Genomic DNA, 21,906 nt, shown 5'->3' with positions numbered 1-21,906 from the left:
CAGTTATTGAGTGCCAGAGTTAGGTCTGCCATGAATAGATTGAATAACATGGGGGCCAGCACCCATCCCTGTTTGAGACCTTTTGATGTTTCGATTTTTCTTGAGAGATGCATTCCTGAGCCCAGTTTGACTTGAATCCAGGTGTCGGAGTGTAGGAGCATGATCATTGATAGAAGGTCATTAGGGATGCCCCATCTGGCTAACTTAGACCACAGTTTGGGCCTCTCCACATTGTCAAACACGGCGCTATAGTCAATAAAGCAGACATGGAGCTGAGTTTTCCTGATTTTTGCCATGTCCATTAACAGTGACATTGCCATGATATTAGTTATTGTGCCGGAGTTTTTTTGGAATCCTGTCTCAACGTCGACCTCGTCGGAGGTCTCGATGTCAATCCCCTCGACGCCGAACGTCGACGTTGCTTCGATCCAGAGCCCTGCGGAGACGGGGAGCAGACCGTGGTCATTCCTCTTGACGCTGACGTCGAGGGTATCGACGTCGACGGAGACCGGTGGTGCTTTCTGGCCTTCTTCTTACTGGGGAGCCCCCCAGAGGCCTCAGCTCGGGCAGAGGAAGAAGCCCCTTCCTGCCCAGACCCACCTGACCTTGCTGTCTTCTTTGTTCCAGTCCTTGGAGCCTGATCTTCTCTCTGTCCTTCAGGGTCCTACTTGAAAACTGCAGGCAGATCTCACAAGTCCCAGGAACATGAGAAGAAGGGAGACACAGGATACAGACCCTGTGTGGATCAGATCTTGCCTTCTTACTGGCACTCTCTGGACATTTCTCAAATAAGGCAGGCATATTTGATAAAAGAGTGGTCAAATCACCAAAAAAGTGAAGACGAGGCAAAAACACGTCGAGTGAACACACTCTATCTAACACTTTAAAAGTGCCAAAAAGTTAACAAATTACCCAAAAAGGGAGAGCTCAATGCTCCAGGGTCCTGCTAGGAGGAGCCGGAAAAAAGAACTGAAAGTAAAAGGAAGGGGCTGAGAATGCTGGGATACCGAGGGTCTCCAGAGAGTTCCTTAAAGGCACGGTATCTCTTTTTCAGACACATAATGGCAGCCTACGGAGGCTTGTCTGTCCTTGCCTTCCTCTCTATCATTCCAAGGAGTTGGTGAGGGGAGGAAATTTTCTCTGTTGGTGAAACTTGACAGATTGTGCTGAATGTGTTATTGGTGTTATATCCTTGGCATTTCTAGTTGAAGTACTAGACAGTGTAGCCTTGTAGATGTAGGCTGCATTATTGTCTTTAATTTTCTCTTAAGTGTCTATGCAGGACTGCAATGAAGACAGTTTAGGAGATTATTTTTGATTGCTCTGGGGTCCACGCACATGGGCGGGACTATTCACTCGATTATAACTATACACAGAGATGCCCTACTACAGAAATACATTGTGGTCCTTTTGTCCGTCTGTACAAGCAAGGATTTGGTCTAGAAGGATGGATGAAAGGCTTTCAGTGCCAAATGAACAGCTCTGAGTTCAGAAAGTGGTACGTGGCTTCCGTCTGGGACCACGTTCCTTGGATCTGTAGATGGTCTGAATGCGCTCCCCAGCCATGGAGAGAAGCATCCGTCACAATAGTCTGAATGTCCTTGTGGAAGGGAACCCCCCTGAGGAGATTCTCTGCTGAACACCACCATCTCAGGGACTGTTGAGCGTGTAGACAGGTGGATCCTGTCGTCCCAGCTCCCTCGTTTCTGGTCCCATTGATCCTCCAGACATTCCTGCAGCGGTCTCATGTGGAGGCGTGCATGTGGTGTGACGAAGATGCAGGAGACCATCAACCCCAGAAGAGAAGACACCGTCCTCACTGTCGTTGATGGAACAGACATGAGAGCCTGAGCCTTCCGAAGGATCGATAAGCGTCACTCCTCCGAAGGACACACGCTTGCTCTGAGAGTATCGATGGAGGCTCCCAAGTACTGAAGGCACTGAACCGGAGTCGGGACGGACTTGGCCATATTGATATGCAAACCCAGCTGATTCAACAGAACGGCTGTCCTGTTGAAACGCAATTGAGCTTCCTGGAAGGTGGAGGCTTTGATCAACCAGTCGTCCAGGGACGGGTAGACAAACACCTTGTTCTTTCTCAGGTGCGCTGCCACCACTGCCATGCCTTTTGAAAAGTCCTGGGTGCAGACTTTAGACCAAACGATAGTATGGTGTACTGATAGTGATTGGTGCCGACCAGGAAGAGCAGGAACATCCTGTGTTTCCGTGCAATGGGCACATGGAAGTACGCATCCTGCAGATCTATTGCGCAAAGCCAGTCTACTCGTTGCAGCGGAGGATAAATCTGGTGCAAGGACAGCATGCAAAATTTCTCCCTGCGAATCCATTTGGTTGCTTGTCGCAAATCCAGAATGGGCCTGAACTCATGTTTGTCCTTTTTGCGTACCAGAAAGAACTTTGAGTATAGACCCTTTCCCCTTTGAGACAGAGGGACGTCTTCTATCGCCCTTTTTCTTAACAGGGTATCGGCCTCCGCTTGGAGTTCTCGCAGCTGGTAGTGCGACGGAACCGGTGGAATAGCTGGAGGAGGGCTGACAAACCGAAGACTGTATCCATTGCAAACAATATTCAGCACCCACTTGTCCCGAGTAATATTTCTCCACTCTGCCAAGTAATTCTGTATGCTTGCCCCCACAGGAGCGGGTAACGGACGAGGGGGAAGTACCTCCTCAGGGCTTAGACCCGGCCGGGCCCTTATTCACCGAGAAGGCCTGCTGTCTGCCTCTGCCCCTCTGACGTTTCTGGAAGGGTTGTCGCTGGTATTGCTGTTGTTGCTGTCGGCCAGCTTGGCGACCTTGCCCCCGCTGATATCTTTGGGAAGAGTAACGCCTCTGGAAGGGACGAGATGACTTTCGCTGGTCCTTTGGTTTCTCCAAACCTACAGCCTTCAGCATTTCCACTTCCGCCTTCATGCGGGCAAACTCTTCGTCCGCATGAGCCCCGAAGAGGGTAGATCCTGAAAAAGGCAAGTTAGGAATGGAATGGAATGGAAAAAAGACTTGTAGAGCGCGATAGCTACCCTGAGGTATCCTCGCGCTAACACAATTGTGAGGTGAGCGGGAGAGGTGAACTGATGGACTAATCAGGATGTGACAAAAGCAGGGTCTTTAGATGTTTACGGAAGGATAGCAGGTTAGGTTCTGCGTGAAGGCGGAGTGGGAGGGAGTTCCAGAGCCTGGAGGCATTGTATGAGAATGCTCGGCCTCCACATCTCGCCCTTTTAATCTTAGGAACCGTCACTAGGAAGGAGGTCGATGATCTGAGCTGTCTTGAGGGGAGATACAGGGTAACTAGGGGATAATTGATAGGCGGGCCTGTTCTCCAGAAGGCTCGATGGGTGGTACATAAGGACTTAAATTCAATTCTCCGCCTGACTGGCAGCCAGTGTAGGCTCCTCACGCCTTCCTTAGCCGAAGTGCGATGAGGGATTTGGAGCAATGTGCGGGCTGCACAGTTCTGTACAATCTGTAGCATATTCAGGGTGGACTCGGAGGAGCCCAAATAAAGGGCATTACCAAAGTCCAGTCTAGAGAGAATAAGTCCCTGGATCATTAACTTCCTGGCTTCAAAGGGCAGTACAGGGAGGATCTTGCGTAAAAGCCTGAGCAAGCTGAAACAAGTTGCTGACAACTTGGTTGCTTGAGCATTGAAATTGAGGGATTTATCGAGCCAGATGCCCAGGCTTTTAATTTTATCTTTGGGCTCCGGGGGTGAGCCAAGTGAGGAGGGCCAGAGTAGCCTAAGCGCTATGGGAGAAGGATTACCTAAGAGCATTAGCTCAGTTTTTTCACTGTTCAATTTGAGATGTGATATGGTCATCCAACTGGAGACCTTTTCCAGGCAAGTTGTGAGATTGTCGGGGTTGGTCTGCAGTTGGTTGAGGGACACCACTAGCTGGGCGTCGTCCGTGTAAGTGATGATTTTTACTCCAAACGGGCGGACCACCTCAGCTAGTGGCTCCATGTACACATTAAATAGCGTCGGGCTGAGGGACAAGCCCTGGGGGACACCGCAGACGAGTGGTTTTCTCAGGGATGTAATGTTGCCCTCGAACACTTGGAAGGAGTGGTCGGAAAGGAAAGATTCTAGCCAGGACCTGGTCTTACCCAAAACCCCGATGTTCTCCAGCCGTAAGAGCAGCGTGCTGTGATTGACAGTGTCGAAGGCAGCACTGAGGTCAAGGAGGATTATGGCTGCTGAGCCCCCCTGGTCCAAGATCATCCGTGCCTCCTCCGTCACTGCCAAAAGTGCCGTTTCGGTCCCGTGTTTGGGCCGAATGCCAGTCTGTGAGTTATCGAGTAGATGACTAGATTCGATGTACTCCATTAATACGGTGTTGACATGTTTTTCAAGCAGTTTTCTCACCCAGGGGAGCAAGGAGATTGGCCGTTAGCTTTTTGGGTCTGCCTGATCGAGGTTTGGTTTTTTAATAATGCCCTGACCATGGCCCGTTTCCAAGGAAGCAGAACTGTGCTTGAGGTGAGGGAGGAATTGAGAAGATTCAGTATAATTGGGAGAATGTTGTCAGTCACCAACTCTAGGGTACGTGGCGGAGCTGGGTCGTTGGGAGAGCCAGATTTTACCTGTGAAACCATAGAGTTGAGTATGGCGGGAGTAATCAGGGGAAAGGATTGCAGGGAGGGGGTGAGGTAAATCTCGGGAGTGAGGGTAGGAATGGGGGTGGTCGCTATCTGGAGAGGAGCAGGACTCATTGGAAAAGTGGAGTATATAAGTTGAATTTTTTCAGAAAAATAATTAGCTATATCGTTACAGCGAGCTTATGCGTGGAGGGGGTCAGGGGACAGTTCTTGTCGTTTCAGGAGAGTCTTTGCAATCCGATAAATTTCTTTCGGTTTAGAATCTGCTAGATGGATTTCCTCTGCGAAAAAGGCTGATTGCGCAGATTTGATCTCCTTTTTGTAAGTCCTAATCGAGTCTCTATTGGTGGCTTTACTAGAGGGGGGAGAAGTCCAATCTCCACTTCCTTTCAAGACCTCTACACTAACTTTGTAGCTCACGCAGTTCGGGGGAATACCAGGGGGCAGTTTTAACATTCCGCTTCGCCTCCATCCTTCTCAAAGGAAGTATCGAGTCTAAGGAGTTAGTGATCCACCTATTAAAATCCTCGTTTGCTAAGGTGGAGTCTGGGTTGATGGGAGGTCTGGTTTTATCTAATATGGTTTGCCAGTCAGGCACCGGGAGCTTGGACCTGTTCCTCAGAAGAGGTAAGTTTGTTTGCTGCACCATGTGGGAATAGGGAATAGTCCAGGTGAAGGGAATGAGATGGTCGGACCATGGAATGGGGGAGGACATACGTACTTCCAGCCCCTGACAGTTACTAAATATAGGGTCAAGAAGGTGGCCTTTTATATGGGTAGGACTCGATACTCGCTGCGTGAGTTGTAAGGCTATTAAGCTTGCAATAAGGTGGAGGGCAGACGAACTAGAGGCCTCATCCAGATGGATATTGAGGTCCCCAAGGAGATCCGCTGTTGCGCCTCACGCTTAAGAGAGGTAAGCCGCAACCAGGAATGTCTTCTCAAGTTTATGCCATGGCAGTACCCATGCGCAGCCAGGAGAGAGGCGTCAGTCGCCGAACTGATGACCTGATTGGATACCATCATGCCCTCATTCAAGATCTCCTGGAAGTCTTCCCTCCTGTCCCTCGGGAGGAGCTCAATGAATTGCTGCAGGAACTCCCACAAGGAGCGGTCATACCAACCCAAAAGCGCAGATGCACTAGTTGCTTTCATCGAAGTAGCAGCTGTACTGCAGACTTTTCTTCCTGCCAAATCCATATGATGGCTCTCCTTGTCTGGCGGGACCACAGACGAGGGGAGGGGGTAGTGGAATGCTGCTTATTGGCCGCTGTCACAATGACAGAATCCGGCAAGGGATCTGCTCTCAAGAATGCAGGGTCAGAATCCGGGGGCCTGTACTTCTTTTGAAGTCTAGATGGCGTCGACTTCACTGAGGCCTGCGTCAGAAACAGCTCCTTGGCCCGTTCTTCCAGTCCTGGCACCAAAGGTAGCAACGGGCGAGAGAGGTGCCTGCGCTGCAATGTTTCAAAAATCACAGAAGTGGAAGGGGTGGGCACAGTCAATGTGATCCCCAACTTCGCTGCCCCTCTCAGCAGCACATCCTGAAACATCACAATGTCATCCACTGGTGACACTCTCGGAGGAGAGTCGGACAAAGTGGGTGAATATCTCCTGTCACTGGACGAGTCCGTGTACCTGGATCGTGACCTTTCCCTCCGCTGACGATGATATGACCTCGTCGAAGATCTACCCTCACTGCGAGAGCGATGCCTCCCTCTGGATCTTGACCTTGGCTTTCTGGGCCTTGCAGGAACCACCGGCCCAGCAGGCTGCGGAAATGGAAGAGGTTGCGCCGGAACCAAAGGGTTCGGTTGTGGAGTCGGTGGCGGAGATGGTGGAGGAGGAGGAAGTTGCGGAAAAGGAGGAGGCGTAGGCGTCCTGGGCCTTGAGGGCGAGTAGGTCTGGGAATAATCAGAGTCCGGTGACCTAAGAACTCTCCTCTTCTTACGAGCAGGCCTCGGGGAGGACGCTCTGGAGGCAGACCTCTCTGAGCACGAGCACCGGCGGCGCCGCGACCGGGGACTCGCCGACGATGATGGCGAGGAGACGCTAACTACAGAGGCACTAGACACTGTTCTGGGCCTCGACTTCCTTTTCGACGTCGACTTTTCCCTCCTTTGCGTCAAACCTTGCCTCCTCAACGTCGATCTCTTTGACGTCTCTCTTCTCGTTGTCGTTCTTCCTGACGTCGACAAACTCCCCGACGTAGAGTGTCTTTGCCTCGACGTCGATCTTTTTCTCCCCGACTTCGATCTTTGTGTCGACGTTGAAGGTGACCGGCGGTGTCGCCTCGACGGCAAGCGCCTGTCTTTTTGGGACTCATCACAACGTCGATGGTGTGTCGACGCCATAGAAGTCCACGCCGTCGACCTCGTCCAAGTTCTCGACGTCCTACCCCTAGACGCAAAACATCGACGTCGCTTCGACCCAGAGCCCTGGGTCGATAGGGAGCAGATGTAGTCATATCTCTTGACGCAGACATCGAAGCCATCGACGTCGACCGGGACCGATGCCTTTTCTGGGCCTTTTCTTGACTGGGGAGCCCGCAGATGCCAATGCATGGGCAGAGGATGATGACAGAGTCCCTCCATGCCCAGTAGTCCAATCTGGTTCTTGATGTCTCCTCTGCTCCAGGCCTTGGAGATGAATCATCTCCCTGTCACGCAGGGTCCTCCTGGAGAAAGACAGATATCACAGTAGTCAGGGACATGGGTAGAAGGGAGACAGAGTATGCATACTCTGTGGGGGTCAGATTTTGCCTACTTCCTACCACACTCAGGGCACTTGTCGAATAAAGCTGGCATTTCGACAAAAAAGAGGTGGCAAAACTGGTCAAAAAGACAGCAACTGGAAGAGGAAGACCCCAGACGTCGAGTGAAACACTCAAAACACTGGAAAAGCTCCAAAAATTGAGGAAATACCCAAAAAGGTAGAGTCAATGCTCCAGGGTCCTGCTAGCAGGAGCCGGAAAGAAGAACTGAAAGTAAAAGGCCTTTGGCTGTGCATCCTCGGATACCGAGGGTCTCTGGAGAGTTCCTTGAAGGCACGGTATCACTTTCCAGACACATAATGGCAGCCTACGGGGCTTGTCTGTCCAACCCTTCCTCTCTATCATGACAAAGGATTTTTGTGAAGGGGAGTTTCTCTAGGTGTGAAACTTTACAAAGTGTGTAAAACAATATTATTTGGCTATCCTTTTCACTTCAAGATGAAGTGCTGACCAATGTAGCCTTGTAGTTTTAGGCTGCATTATTTGTCTTTGATTTTCTCTTAAGTGTCTATGCAGGACTGCAGAAGAAGACAACTTGAAAGACTATTTCGATTGCTTCGGGGCCCACGCACATGGGCGGGACTATTCACAAGATTATGACTATACACAGAGATCCCCTACTACATAACTCCAATATGCCCTGTTATATCCGGCCCACCTTAGAGTGTCCTACAAATCACAATCTCTTTTCTTTGATACATCAGAGGAGGTGTTTGCTGGACATATGAAACTATCAAGACAAAACCACTGCCCCCACAACACCCCACAGATAGACTCAGATTTATCGTCCGTAGATGAAAACTACAAATCACCTAAGTCCAAAGATGACCGAAACCATAGATCACGATACAAGCGCAAATCCAGAACCCAAAACCAGTCCCATGCAAAGTCAGACTCCCACCAGCAGAAATGAACTACTTCATGATAGGTCTCTAAGACCGCAACTAGTGGAAGATGCTGTGTAAGATGCAGAACTATACTCATTGGTTACATCCCGTTAGAGACATCTTTAGACTATAAAGGCCCTTAAATGTCTCAGGGACAGTTACTTGGGATCCATTGGTGAGGAGGTATCATTGACCCCATTGGTGCTGTGATTACCCTACTGCCGCGACAGATACTTAAACAGTTTTGTGGTACCGGGGGAGGTTTTCTCTGGGAAGTTTTATGTTGTTGATGTTTTTAATGTCATGCTCTTACAGCTGATGCTCGCATGCCCTCAAGTGACAATCGTATATAGGCTTTCCCACATACAATCTTTTCTCATTGGCCTGTGCCTCAGACAGTGACAGAGACCCCCGGGATGGAACTACGTAGTCAGTTGGAATGTGCGGGGTATGTTAGACAAAATTAAATGAGAAGCTATACTCAGACAAGCCAAGCGATAAAAAGATGATGTCTTACTCCTTCCTACAAGAGACTCAGCTCTTAGGCAACAAGGCGCCTTGTCTGTCCCGGTTTGGATATGACCAAGTGTATCACTCCGGTTTTACATTGCAGGGTTCAGTTCCTACACCTCAGATCCTAGCTGGACCCCCAGGGACGATATGCTATACTAACAGGTACACTATATGATGAGGCGATTACCCTGAGTAGTGTTTACGCTCCTCCCCGCCTGACCTGGGCCTTTGCTGAACGTCTGATGAGTACATTGCTGTTTTAAAATACGTAACTTAGGAGAGAACCAAGGGGATTTGTTTGATCCAGCTTTCTTCTGAATTGATATTTTAGGGAGAACCAGATTGACCGATCCCTCAATCCATTTGCAAAAGCTTTCGTTGGCTGCAATTGGATTAGGATCAATGATTGTTCTAGTATTTTTTAGCTCTAGGGTCCACCTTTCCAGGGGGAGTTTGGGCCAGGGTCGGATTCGCATCAACTGAGTGTGTGATACAGTGCTTGATGGCACTCAGGAAAAAAGAATTAAAAAATGGTCTGACCATGGAAGGGAGACGGGCTCTTTTTCCTTTAGGTCTACCAAATTTGCAAAAATAGGGTTGAAAAGGTGCCCTTTAACATGGGTTGCTTGCGGGATCTTCTGAAGCAGTTGATAGGCCTCAAGGTCTCGGGCTAGTTCAGTTGCGGCGGTCACTGAAGGGTCATCAAAATGCACAGAGGTTTCACAATTCTCTCAAAACCTGGCTTTTACAGCACTGATGAGACCCACCACGGTTATCTGAGTATCTAGTGGCGCTGCGAGACCTACGGGTGATACATGCGCCTAACAAATACCAAATACAAATTAAAATCTCCTAGGAATAAAATTAGCAGCAACACTGGCAAGATTGACAACTGTTTCCAACATGGATTTGCAATATTGTCCAATAGTCCCTGGAGGGCTATAGATGAGAATACCGGAGAGGGAGAGGGTGGTGGTAAATTCTATCGAAAAAAAGGAGTTCTTGCAGTCAGATAATGGGCTGCCTGACAGGCGGCAGGTGAAATAATCTTTATAGATAATAGCGATAACACCGCCCTTGCCTGTGACACTGTCGCCCTCTGAATTGAGTATCCTGGGGGAACTGCTTGAACTATGTCTGGCTCTGAGCTGGTATTGAGCCTGATTTCTGTGAGGAACAATACTTCCGGGGCTGAGTCTTTTAGGAACATAGAAATTTCTGCTGTGTTTGGGTAAAGATCTGCAATCAAGTAGAAATAATTTGTATAATTTCTCGAGAGGTGGAGAAGGGGTGACAAGTGTGGAAAGTTCAATCCAACAGTGAAGACACCTATCTTGAAACATCTCGATCGAGATCAAATGTGCACATTTTGGGCCTGGGATTCTATTTAACTGTTTGAGCTGCAAGCTAGTATAAGGGTAACAATTTGGGGAGGGAGAGGCAGGAGTTCTGGCCCCTGGACCCATTTGGGCACAGACGGGCTTGCCTTTGGCAGGATCTTCCATGACGAACGGGGTAGATTGGATAGACACATGGAGGAGAGTACATTCCAATGCCCAAGAGTTTACACATTACTCAAACATACATGACACCTTTGCCCACTTCGATTATATTTTTTACCATCTGGATACATCCACAGAATGAGGGGGCGGAGATATTGCCCAGAGGCCTCTCTGATCATTCCCCGGTTACACTGGAGCCATCACTAGGCCTGCAACACCTGGTGTTCCGGTGGCGCCTCTCGGCATGGCACCTGCAGGACCACCAGTATAAAGTACATTTGCACCAGGCCATCAGAGAATATTTTGGGCACAACACAGGATCGGTGGAGTCCCTAGGGGTACTGTGGGAGGCTATGAAGTCCACCATAAGGGACGCTTATATAGCCCTCTGTGCGGCACAGCACCACAAGAAATGGGAGAAACTGACTCAGAGGCTCAACTAACTGAGCTGATCTCTCCCCCTACAAGAGATTAGGGGGAGAGAGAGAAACCTAGCACACCTACAACTACTCCTCACACAAAAGCTTTATTCCAATGAACTATTAGAGGAGGCCAATCTGGCTTGCGTCGCTACCCAAAGAAGGATCTATCAGTGGGGGTACAAGTCTACTACACTGCTGCATCGGCATTGCCAGCGGGAGCTGCAGCCACGCTCTATTCCGGATATCCAGGGCCCTGGCGGCATGATATTAGCTAACCCAGCTCGAATTGCCACAAGCTTTGCTATTTTGCAAATCTATATAACCCCAAAGAAATCCTACCAATGGCCACAATACATCGTTTCTTAGATGATTTGGCCCGCCCCCCCACCCAGACACCCTCAGACAAGGTGAGGGAAGAACTGATCGCCCCATTATCAATTGACGAAATTGCCTCCGCACCGATTGAGATGCGCTCTGGCAAAGACCCAGGCCCAACTGCTTCCCCACTACTTGGAAGTGATTAACGCCGCTATAGAGAGTGGTTGCCTTCCGCAGGACTGGAGACATGCAGAGGTGGTCGTCTTTCTAAAACTAGGCAGGTCCCCCTGAGCATCACTCATATCGCCCAATCTCATTATTAAATGTTGAAGCTAAGCTGATGGCTAAGGCCCTTGCGAACCATCTGTTGCCCCACATTTCAAACCTCATCCACCCAGACCAGGCAGACTTTATGCCCGGTCGTGCAACGAGACACAATATCCTTCGCACCCATAATACCACTGCAGCAGTAGATCGTTTGGAGTGCCCGGTGACCCTGCTTTTAGCAGACATTGATAAGACTTTGACTCGCTTAGTTGGACCTACATCTTTGCACTTCTAAGTAGATTGAAGTTTGGCCCTCGACTTCTGGCTTATAGACAACTTTTATATACAGATATTACAGCTTCTGTGCATGTGGCGGACTTCACCTCTCAGACCTGTAATGGACGAGGAACTCGCCAGGGATGCCCCCTCTCCTCATATCTGTTTGCGATCACTATGGAGTCGCTTGGAGCATGGGTCAGAATAGATGCTCAATTCCATGGTTTTCAATGGGTCATCGGCGTCTCCGACCGCATATCGCGTTATGCAGATGTGCTGTTTTTTCTCACTGATCTCAATCTTTCAGGGCCTAGAATACTTTGCATCATGCAGATTTTTTCCCACAAATCGTTCTGTGGCCTCTAAGGTGGGGGGGAATTGGGCGCCTGGTCTACAGAGGTGACAGTGGTCACTGAAAGGTTCAAGTACTTTGGGGTGTTTCTAGCTCTCTCCCAATCAGACTTATGTGACAGAAATTTGGCCCCATTGATGACGCAGGCTAAAGCACAGCTCAGAATCTGGTCTCACCTGCCCCTGTCCCTATTCAGCAGATCTGTAATTTTTAAAATGGTCTCCCTCCCTCACCTACTGGATCAAATACAGAATCACCCATATCTAATACCGACTATAGGATTCAGGTAGATGAACGCATTGCTGGGTCAATTCCTTTGGGGTGGGGGATCCACCCGGGTTGCCCAGAGAACTTGTTTCCAATCTACATACTGGGTGGGAACGGCCACTCCAGATATTCAGGCATATTATGCAGCGTCCTATCTTCTGGTGTTAAATGACTAGTGATAAGGGCATAGGCAGGACCCAGTATATGCAGTAGACCACTGGCTAATGAGTGAGACACTACACACAATTCTTTTCTCTGGAGCGACAATGCAAACCCTCCTGACGACAAGGACTGTATTCACATTTAGGAGGAAGGTCCTGCACTGCTTGGGATGGTGGCTGCGATTGTCCGAGGTGACCCCCCAAATGGCATAATAGTCATCTAGGCAAAACCAAAGGGGATGATGGATGGAGTGTTGAACATTGCAAGCACTCACCTCTAGTCAACTGATCTGGGTTTAATCCATCATCATTCTTTGGCTCACTCCACCACCCCAGTTCAGACATGGCCATATGCAAATCAGTCTGACCCTGTGCCTCATGGGAACAGTCCAGCCCGAACTGCCAAGCCATGTCTTCCCTGGAATGGAAACAAGCATAATGGTCTTCTACCCAAACTCTTGACGTTGACTGGATTCAGTGGATAGGAGAACAGAGGCATTTCCATGTTGGGTTTAGTCATGCGGGGACCAATTTTAAAGTCATTCCAAGAGCTTCAGAGGGAATTTGATATGCCCAATGCACAATTCTATAAATATCTCCAATTCAGGCATGCCCTCTCACTGTCAATTCTACACCAAGACGCCCTGCCAGAGTTCACCTGCATCGAGACAGAGGTTTTAATGGGAGACTTAGGTGATCATAAGATTATCAAAATATATAACACAATAGTTACAAGAAGTCACACCACATTAGATACACTTCGAGAGACCTGGCACAGTTGGACAGGGATGATTGGCCAGAAGCATTAAAGTCCCCGCATGTTGCGGCAATATCATCACGTCTTTGACAATTTAAATACCTCCACTGGGTCTACTTCACTAGGCATAGACTGTGGAGGGCCGGCCTCGTGGATTCCCCTATATGCCTAAAATGTAATTTTGAGGTTTCATATAGTACAGCACTTCAGAGGTTGTGGCAGAGCGTATTGGGCTCCATTTTCGAAGGTTCTGTGGTGGGACATGCCTCACCCGGACAAAACTAGCTCTCTTGCACATTACAGATGGTATAGGAGGTAATTGATATGAACATCATCTGTTGTTACCATCACAGCAGTGGGTGGCGGACTCACATCCTAGACTAAGAAGTCTTGCAGGACAGAAAAGGGAAAAATACCTGTCCCTACGAACTTGCCAAACAAGGCAGTAATGTTTTGCGTACGTGTGCAAAGCCCACGTCGCTGCCTGACAGATGTCTTGGACTGGGACACCCCGATCCAAGGCCATAGACGTAGCATTGCCCATGGTGGAATGGGCTCTTAATGCCTCAGGGGACTGCTTCTTCGCCAAGGCATAACAGATTTTGATGCAGAGAACGACCCAGCAAGAGATGGTCCTTTTCTACACAGTCCTTCCCTTCTTTGCCCCTACATACCCTACAGCGAATTGGCCATCCACCCAGACCTCTTTTGTACAGTCAAGGTAGAATGACAACGCTCTTTTTGGATCCAGTCCATGGAGACGCTCCTCTTTCTTAGAGGGATGCAGAGGAGCAAAGGTGGGCAAAGTGATGGACTGACCCAGATGGAATGGGATCACGACCTTTGGCAAAAAGGAAACCTGGTGCGAAGCACCACCTTGATAAGAGAGGACATAAGGTGAGGAAGCGAGCAAGATAGCACCTGCAAGGCACTGACCCTCCGGGCAATGCAATGGCCACAAAGAAGGCTGTTTTGATTGTCAACAGCCAGAGGGGACAATTGTGCAAGGGCTCAAAGGGAGCACACAAGATAAGTAAGGACCAAATTAAGTTCCCAATGCAGCATAATTAAGGGCGTGGGAGGAAATAAGTGAGCCAGTCCTTTTAGAAACCTATTTACAATAGGAGATTTGAAGAGAGGGGGCCGGTCTGGCAGCCACAAAAATCAGACAGAGCAGAAAGGTAACCCTTGAGAGTTCTCAAGGCAGAGACCTGCAGGGCAAGGGTTAGAATGAATAAAAGGACAGTAGAAAGAAGCACAGTGTACAGTATAATACACATTTCTGGCAACAGCAGGCGTATACCGTCAGTGGAGGGCACCTGGCCGCCAGAATAATGTTTCAGACTTCGGGAGGAAAGCCAAAAGCTATCAACGATCGCTGCTCAATCTCCACACATGGAGGCGCAGAGTTGACAGGTTCAGGTGGAGAACCTTCCCCTGTGGCAGAAGATACTACCGAAGGGGCAGCCCGATTGGAGAATCGATACTCATTCTCAGAATCTCTGGATACCAGACTCTCTTCGCCCAGTCCGGAGCCACAAGAATGACTTGGGCCCGGTCGTTCCTGATCTTCAGAACCCTGGGTAGGAGTGGTAGGGGCGGAAAGGCGTTCAGGTGGAGAACCTTCCCCTGTGGCAGAAGATACTACCGAAGGGGCAGCCCGATTGGAGAATCGATACTCATTCTCAGAATCTCTGGATACCAGATTCTCTTCGCCCAGTCCGGAGCCACAAGAATGACTTGGGCCCGGTCGTTCCTGATCTTCAGAACCCTGGGTAGGAGTGGTAGGGGCGGAAAGGCGTTAAACAGGATGACGCCCTATTAGCAACAAAAGGCTTCGCCAAGCGATAGCCACCTTGGAAACTCCAGCGCGCTGACACTGCACGTTCTCTTCAGAGGGGAACAAATCCAACCAAGGTTCTACCCACTGCTAAAAGAGGTCGTGCGTCACCTCTGATGGGAGATGCCACCCATGATCTGCTAGGCATCGACGGCTGAGTTCATCCGCCCTGGAGTTCAAAGAACCTGCCAGGTGTTGAACCACCAGGAGAGACAAAGGCCCTCTCTACAAAGGGTCCACAACCACACCCCACCCTGTTTGTTGCAGTACCACATGGCAGTTGTGTTGTCTGTGAAAAGCTGTACTAACTTTCCCTTGACAGAGGAAGAAATGCTTTCAATGCCAACCAAATCATTTAGAGCTCCAATAAATTTATGTGGAACCCGACTCTGCCGGAGACTAGTGTCCCCAGATCTCTACCTCTCCCAGTTGGCCTCCCCATCCCAGAAGTCAAGTCCTGACTGTGACATCTGGTTGGGAAAGGGAGAGAGGTCTGCCATTGACCCAATTGCGGTTCGTTAACTTAGATCTTTTTCTGTTCCTTTCAAGATCTGAACAATGTCAGTGAGATTTCCTCAATGCTGGGCCCATTGGAACTTCAAGTCCCACTGCAGAGCCCGCATACGCCATCTGGCGTGTCTAACCAACAGGATGCAAGAGGTCCAACAGCCTCAGTCAGTCTCACCGAAATCCAGGATAGAGGCTGAAATATCAGAATCATAGCCAGAATATCCTGGACTCGCTGCGCGGGAGGATAAGCCCAAAACTGCACTGTGTCCAGAAAAGCTCAGATGAAAGGGAGCACCTGAGAAGAAGTCAGGTGCGACTTTGCCATGTTTAAAGAGCACCCCAGAGAATGCAGAAGGTTCGCTGTAGTCTGAAGGTGGGAGACAACTGCCTGGGGCGAGGAAGCCTTATACAGACAATCGTCGAGGTAGGGGGAAGACGGACACCCCTAACCTGCGCAGATGAGCTGCCACTACCGCCAGTACCATGACCATGATGAACACCCGAGGGGCACTGGTAAGGCCAAAGGGGAGCACAGTAAACAAGTAAACAAAGTGCTTGTGGCCTACTTTTAACCGCAGATAACGCCTGTGTACCAGCAGGATAGGAATATGAAAATACGCACCTTGCAGGTCCAACACTACCATCCAGTTTTCTTGGTCTAGGGCAGAAAAACCTGTGCCAGAGCAAGCAATTTGAATTTCTCCTTTTTGAGGAAGATATGGACGGTCCGAAGATCTAAAATGGGACGTAGCCCCTTGCTGTTCTTCAGAATCGGAAAGTAGCAGGAATAACAGCCACTGCCTACTCCTGAAACTGTATAGTTTCCTTGGCCAAGAGAGCTGTAACTCTTGGAGCAACTTTAAATGATCCTCCGTCCGCTCCGGATTTGGGAGAGTGAGAGGAGGAAAGGAAAGAAAGAGAATAGCCCTTCTGGACGATCTGCAAGACCCACTTGTCTGATGTTATGACCTCCAGTGGGGAGAATGACTAATTCTCCCACCAAATGAAATAGTGTGGCCCTGCAGAATCAGGCTAGGAGTGCTAGGGGGCTACGGCTGCTGGGGCAGTGTGGCCGACTACATCGGACCTCTATTCCGGGCTCGGAATGCACCGCGTCCACGTCCTTGCACTGCTTGGGTAGACTGTGTGAGACGATGGCTAGGATAGGGTCGACGTGGCTGGAAACCTCTTCGGTTGCCACAAAAGGAAGACTGGCCACGGAGAGTGGAGGAGAGGCCCAAGTATCAGGCCATAGCTCGAAAGGTCTTGAACCTGACCAGGGCTGAGTCTGCCTTTTCCCCAAAAAGGTGGGTTCTATCAAAGGGCATGTCCATCAACTTGGCTTGGACAACGCCCGAGAAGCCAGAACGAAGCCAGTCCTGGCGCCTCATGGGCACAGTTGTTGAAATCGACCTACCCAGCAAATCGGTCGTATCTAGACCACACCGTATGGTGAATTTTGCTGCATCCCTCCAATCCTTGACAGTTTGGGAGAGCGCGGCCTAAGCCTTCTCCGGGACTTGTGACAGCACTTGCGCATGGGTCTACCAAAGGGAATGGGTGCCCAATAAGCATGCGGTGTTCAGCGACCACAATGCCAGACAGGAGGAAGAAAACAACTTCTTCCCAAATGCATCCAACCTCTTGGATTCCCTGTCTGGAGGGGTGGAAGGGAATGTGTCCCGTAGGATGTAGAGGCATGCACCACCAGACTCTCTGGGGTGGGATGTTGGCTGAGAAACTTAGGGTCGCCCGGTGCTAGGCCATGGTGGAGTGCAGTCGTCCTATTCAAAGGAGGCTCTGTGCCAGGCTCGGACCATGTTCCCAGAAGGACGCCCGTAAGTGCTTATTTAAAGGGCAACAAGGGTTCTCAAGTGGAAGCCCCAGGTTAAATCACCTCAGTCAGGAGATTAGTCATGACCTGCACCAAGGGTTACTCCAGTCCAAGGACCTCGTCTGCCCTCCTAACCACCATGGCATAGGATGCCCCCTACTCCGTAGCCACTGTTGGCGGGTAGAGTATACCAGTATCTGGAGAAGTATCCAGTACACTGGTCTCTTCAAGATCAGAATAACAGTCCAAATTCTCCTCAGACTTCCTGGATTTCAAGAGGGTCCCCAAACCCCTCCCATTCCTCTCCCAAGTCTAGCACATCCTCAAAGTGGTCAGGCGACAACATTGAACCTCTGGGTTCTGTCGACGTCGGAATTGGCATCAATCAACGCTGTTTCAGCTGCGTATCATTGGGGATGAAGATGGGACTTGCGCAACCTACAGGCCTCAGTGACTTCGCATGCACCAACTTCAGATTAGACACCGGGGAAAGGCACATTGGCACAACTGGTGTCGAACCAGATCAGGTATAAGATCTCTGGGGCCCCACCGGCGGCGTGGCCAGAGTTGACTGCGTCAAACCCAATGGGGCCCCTTCCGATTCAGCAGCGGGGTCCTTCCGCTCAAATACACGGTGCATTGCTGCGTAAAAACACTTTCATGTGAGTGGGAGTCGCTCCGGCTCCCGGAAAGGGGGAGAGACGCGAAGTTGACTCTGGCTCCATGGAACCGTGCCTACAGCGTTGGTGCTCCTTACCTCACTCGACAACAGCTGAGGTGGTTGAAGTCTGCTTGGACTTCTTATGCCTCTTCCCAGAGTGTCCCGAGGACCTCAAATAGGAGGAAGAGGACTTAGGGCTCCGTGAGCGGTCCCACGACCACCTCTTCTTCGATCGGGACTATGACCTCCTCTGGAGTCGTACTTGATGGCGCCGACTACCAAGCCGCGAGTACCTTAAACGCCCAGTCCGTCAAGGTTTTCGGCGCCATCGTTCCGCAATCCAAACACAATTTCATATCATGGTTGCTGTGAGAAGTTGGCCTGATATGCAGTGCTCACTATTCTAGTGATCACTATGCATCGGTCCAAACGACCCTTATGGTGATTAGTTGTAAGTCAACCTTAGACCAGCTATCCTAGTAGCGTGGATACGAGCAGTCTTCGGGCTAAACTCTAGAGGGCGTGTTAAGCCAGCTGTTATACCATCACATACCCCTTGAATACCAAGTGAAAGGACACCACACAAGTGTTATGAAAATAAACAGTGTATTTATTAGCATCACAACAGCCCTGTACTCTTTATGAGGACAGGGTACCAAGCACACAACGAAACTCTTAGGAAAATACTTCAAGTGCACAATCAATACAAGTGCCCGAGGGCACGGAAGTCTAGTGTTCTTGGGCGGACCCGATAAGGTAAGTCGGAAGCGATAGGGACTCTTCAATAAGGAGGCTATGCGGGCACTGAAATGCCGAAGTTACCTAGCCCAGGGGCTGCGGCTGCACAAGTCTTTACAGACGTCGGGAGTCTTCGCTGACGAACCAGGAGCCGGAAGGAGGGAGTTGCTGGCCGGCGACCAGTGGCGATAGTTCGTAGAGATCCAAGCCTGGATCAGAGATGGATGACACCTGAAAGCAGAGGGGACCAAGTTCGTAACTACTAGCCAGTAGTCAGAGGGTACCAGGAGGGCACCGGATGATCGTCACCTCGACTAGGTGAGTGGGCGACGCTAGGCTCTGCAGTCTCACGGACCAGGAGGCGTTGTCGGCGACCAGGATGGAGGTGCGAGCTGTCCCACGAAGGTTGATGCTGTCGGCGTCGCTGGGCCCAGGATTGGGGCAACAAGCCTTGGCAAATTTCAGGGCCACGTGGTGGGCCTAAAATGGCGTCTTGAGTGGACCAGGAGGGTCCGGGGGGCTCCTCTCTCAGAAGGGAGCAAAGGCCAGTCTGGAGCAACCAGACCAGCAGCGTTGGTTGTCGGGCGTCGTCAAGAAGGTCACAAGCCAGCAGCTAGTAACCAGACAACGTGATGAGCAGTGAAAAGCAGAAGGGCCCCACGCAGATCGTGGAGATGCTGGGAGGCTGCACTTCGGTGCTGGAGCTGCTCAGGGTCGGGGCTTCTCTGACCCCAGAGCACTCACCGGAGGATCCCTCGGCGGTCGTGCTGGTTAAGAAATCGTGCAGGTTTTGAAGATGGCCGGTCCCTCGAGGTCTCGTCGCACCCACGGATCTCAGCTGAGCTGACGATGTGGGTAGAGGTCAGAGGTGCCAGGGAAGCCGGTTCTCGTCGAGCTGGGCAGTCCGATTCCTGAGGAAGGACTTGCAGCAAACCGCAGAGTTCTTAGATGGTACCTGCGGATGCAGGGTGACTACTCCTTAGCCACAAGGGAGAAATCTTGAGAAGTGTTGAGAGTTCCTTTCGTAGAAAGTATTCTTGATTCAAAGATGATCTAATTTGGAAGGGTCCCCGCTCCTGCCTTTATCCTAAAGAAAGGGGTGGGTACGCGACTAGGTCCTGCCCTAGGGGTGGGACCAGAAGGGGGGTGGTTACACCCCTCTCCCATGCCGGACTTTCCCCAGGTCAGGGGCTGGGGTGCCCCTGGAACTGGTTCTAGCCGGCAGATGCGTAGTGAGCACCGGGGTGCCACTCCGCAGTCACCTTCCTGTAAAGCCCTGCCTACCCAGGATACACAAAACCCTGTCTGGGATGGTGCGAGCACCGCCCTGGACAGGAAACCCTTTGTCCAAGCTCTCCTCGCTGGAAGGACTCCCAGCAGCAGGAGGTCAGACTCGTGTCTGTGGTGGCAGCATCCATTTTGTGGAGCTGAGGCTTCAGTTAACTTTAACCGGGGTTCACAGTTACGTACATGTCGTGTCCCTCTAGAAGGGCGGAATGCTAACCCCGTCGCCAGCATTGGTGAGAGGTCAGTATCCCGATTCGTATGACACCTTACTCGACATGTCTTGATAATGCGATACCGAAGTTAGCGATATGGTACGCGTTATCATGGAACAGCCATTGGGTCTTGGTTCCGCAAGCTGCAACCGGGCTCGGCTCGTGCCAGAGCCCAATTCACACGATTCCACGCACTCTGCCTTCAGGATTGTCAAGGCCTGCCATAGGAGTGACTGATAGGAATGCGGGTGTCCATTTTAGGGTTAGATATAGGTATACTATATCTAAAGCAAAGGGCGAGTACGCCACGTTGCCCCAGCTGTCGTGCAGCCAGTTGTGTCAGATTTAGATGGCCATCCAGGGGTGGCATAATACATGCTGCAGCCCCTGGTAGGCCCTGGGTACACCGATGCCCTGAGTTACAGGGTCTGACAAGGTGGCACAGTTCCAATTGGGTAAGGCACCTAAGGTACACATATCAATTTAGCGAGAGAACAGCTAGGCTGTGGGTCTGATTGGCAGGCCCACAGCCCGAGAAAGTCGTAAACCACTGAAACAAAAGCAAAAAGTCTGGGTGATCATAGGATTGCAGACCCTACTCTCCTACAGTTGCCCTTGAGACAACACAGACATACGTGTCCTGAGGACCTAAAATGGGAGGAAGAGGACTTAGGGCTCCGTGAGCGGTCCCGCAACCTTCTCTTCTTTGATCGGGCCATGACCTCCTCGGAGTCTCGCTTTGTGGTGTCGACTGCTGGGCCGCGAGTAACTTCATCGCCAGCTCCCTCAACGTCTTCAGAGCCATCACCTGGCAGTACGAACACAACTTTGTATCGTGGTCGCACGAGACACCAGACATAAGCGGTGTGGATTGGTGACCGACATCATCCTGGAAAAGTGGAAGATGAGTAGTTCTTCCCTTTCTTAACTGGCACGGAAAAAAAAGAAGCGACGTCCACACACCTGGGTGGCCCCTATATAGGGACCGCAACGTCATAACCAGCACCATCACTTGGAGCCGAATGGAACCACCCGGCGTCGCGCACAAGGGGTATTGCTCAGCAAAAGTTTCCAGATCCAGCCTGGCGAATTCATGGGTAATTAATTTGCAGCTAGAAGTCTCCATCAGATAATTGTGAACTTGAAACTCACATTCCACATTACTGATCCCCTTCCCACCACCCTAGTACAGAACCTCAACAATATAATCTCCCCATTCTGGGCCAAAATCATCAACGCCTCATTAGGCCACGTAGATGGCTCCCTCTAACTTGGCCAAGTCTCCCCATTCTCAAAATAACAGGGATTGACCCAATAACATCAGATCTGTTACCAACCTTCCATTCTTAGCCAAAATGTTGGAGAAATGTGTCCCACTACAACTCAGTCAACGCGTAGAGGAATGCAACTTCAACAACACTTTCCAATTAGGATTCAGGAAAGGCTGTAGCACTGAACTGTTATGCTAAATATACTAGTGATATCCACAGATCTTAGGCCGAGTAGGATTAGGAGGCAGGAGTCACCTTCATCTATCTGCAGCATTTGATAAGAGTTCATCACCCAGCTATACTTGTCACCCTCAAGAACCGCACTTGTATCAATAATAGTCCTGAGGTGGTTCATATCCTATCTGCAACATCGCTCTCAACAAATGAAAATCCCAAAACTATCTCAAATCCTGCCCTAGTACCACAAGGTGTACTTCAA

This window comes from Lissotriton vulgaris, chromosome 5, assembly GCF_964263255.1.
Source record: "Lissotriton vulgaris chromosome 5, aLisVul1.2, whole genome shotgun sequence".
Classification (NCBI taxonomy): Eukaryota; Metazoa; Chordata; class Amphibia; order Caudata; family Salamandridae; genus Lissotriton; species Lissotriton vulgaris.
Note: the sequence above shows the minus strand (reverse complement) of the source record.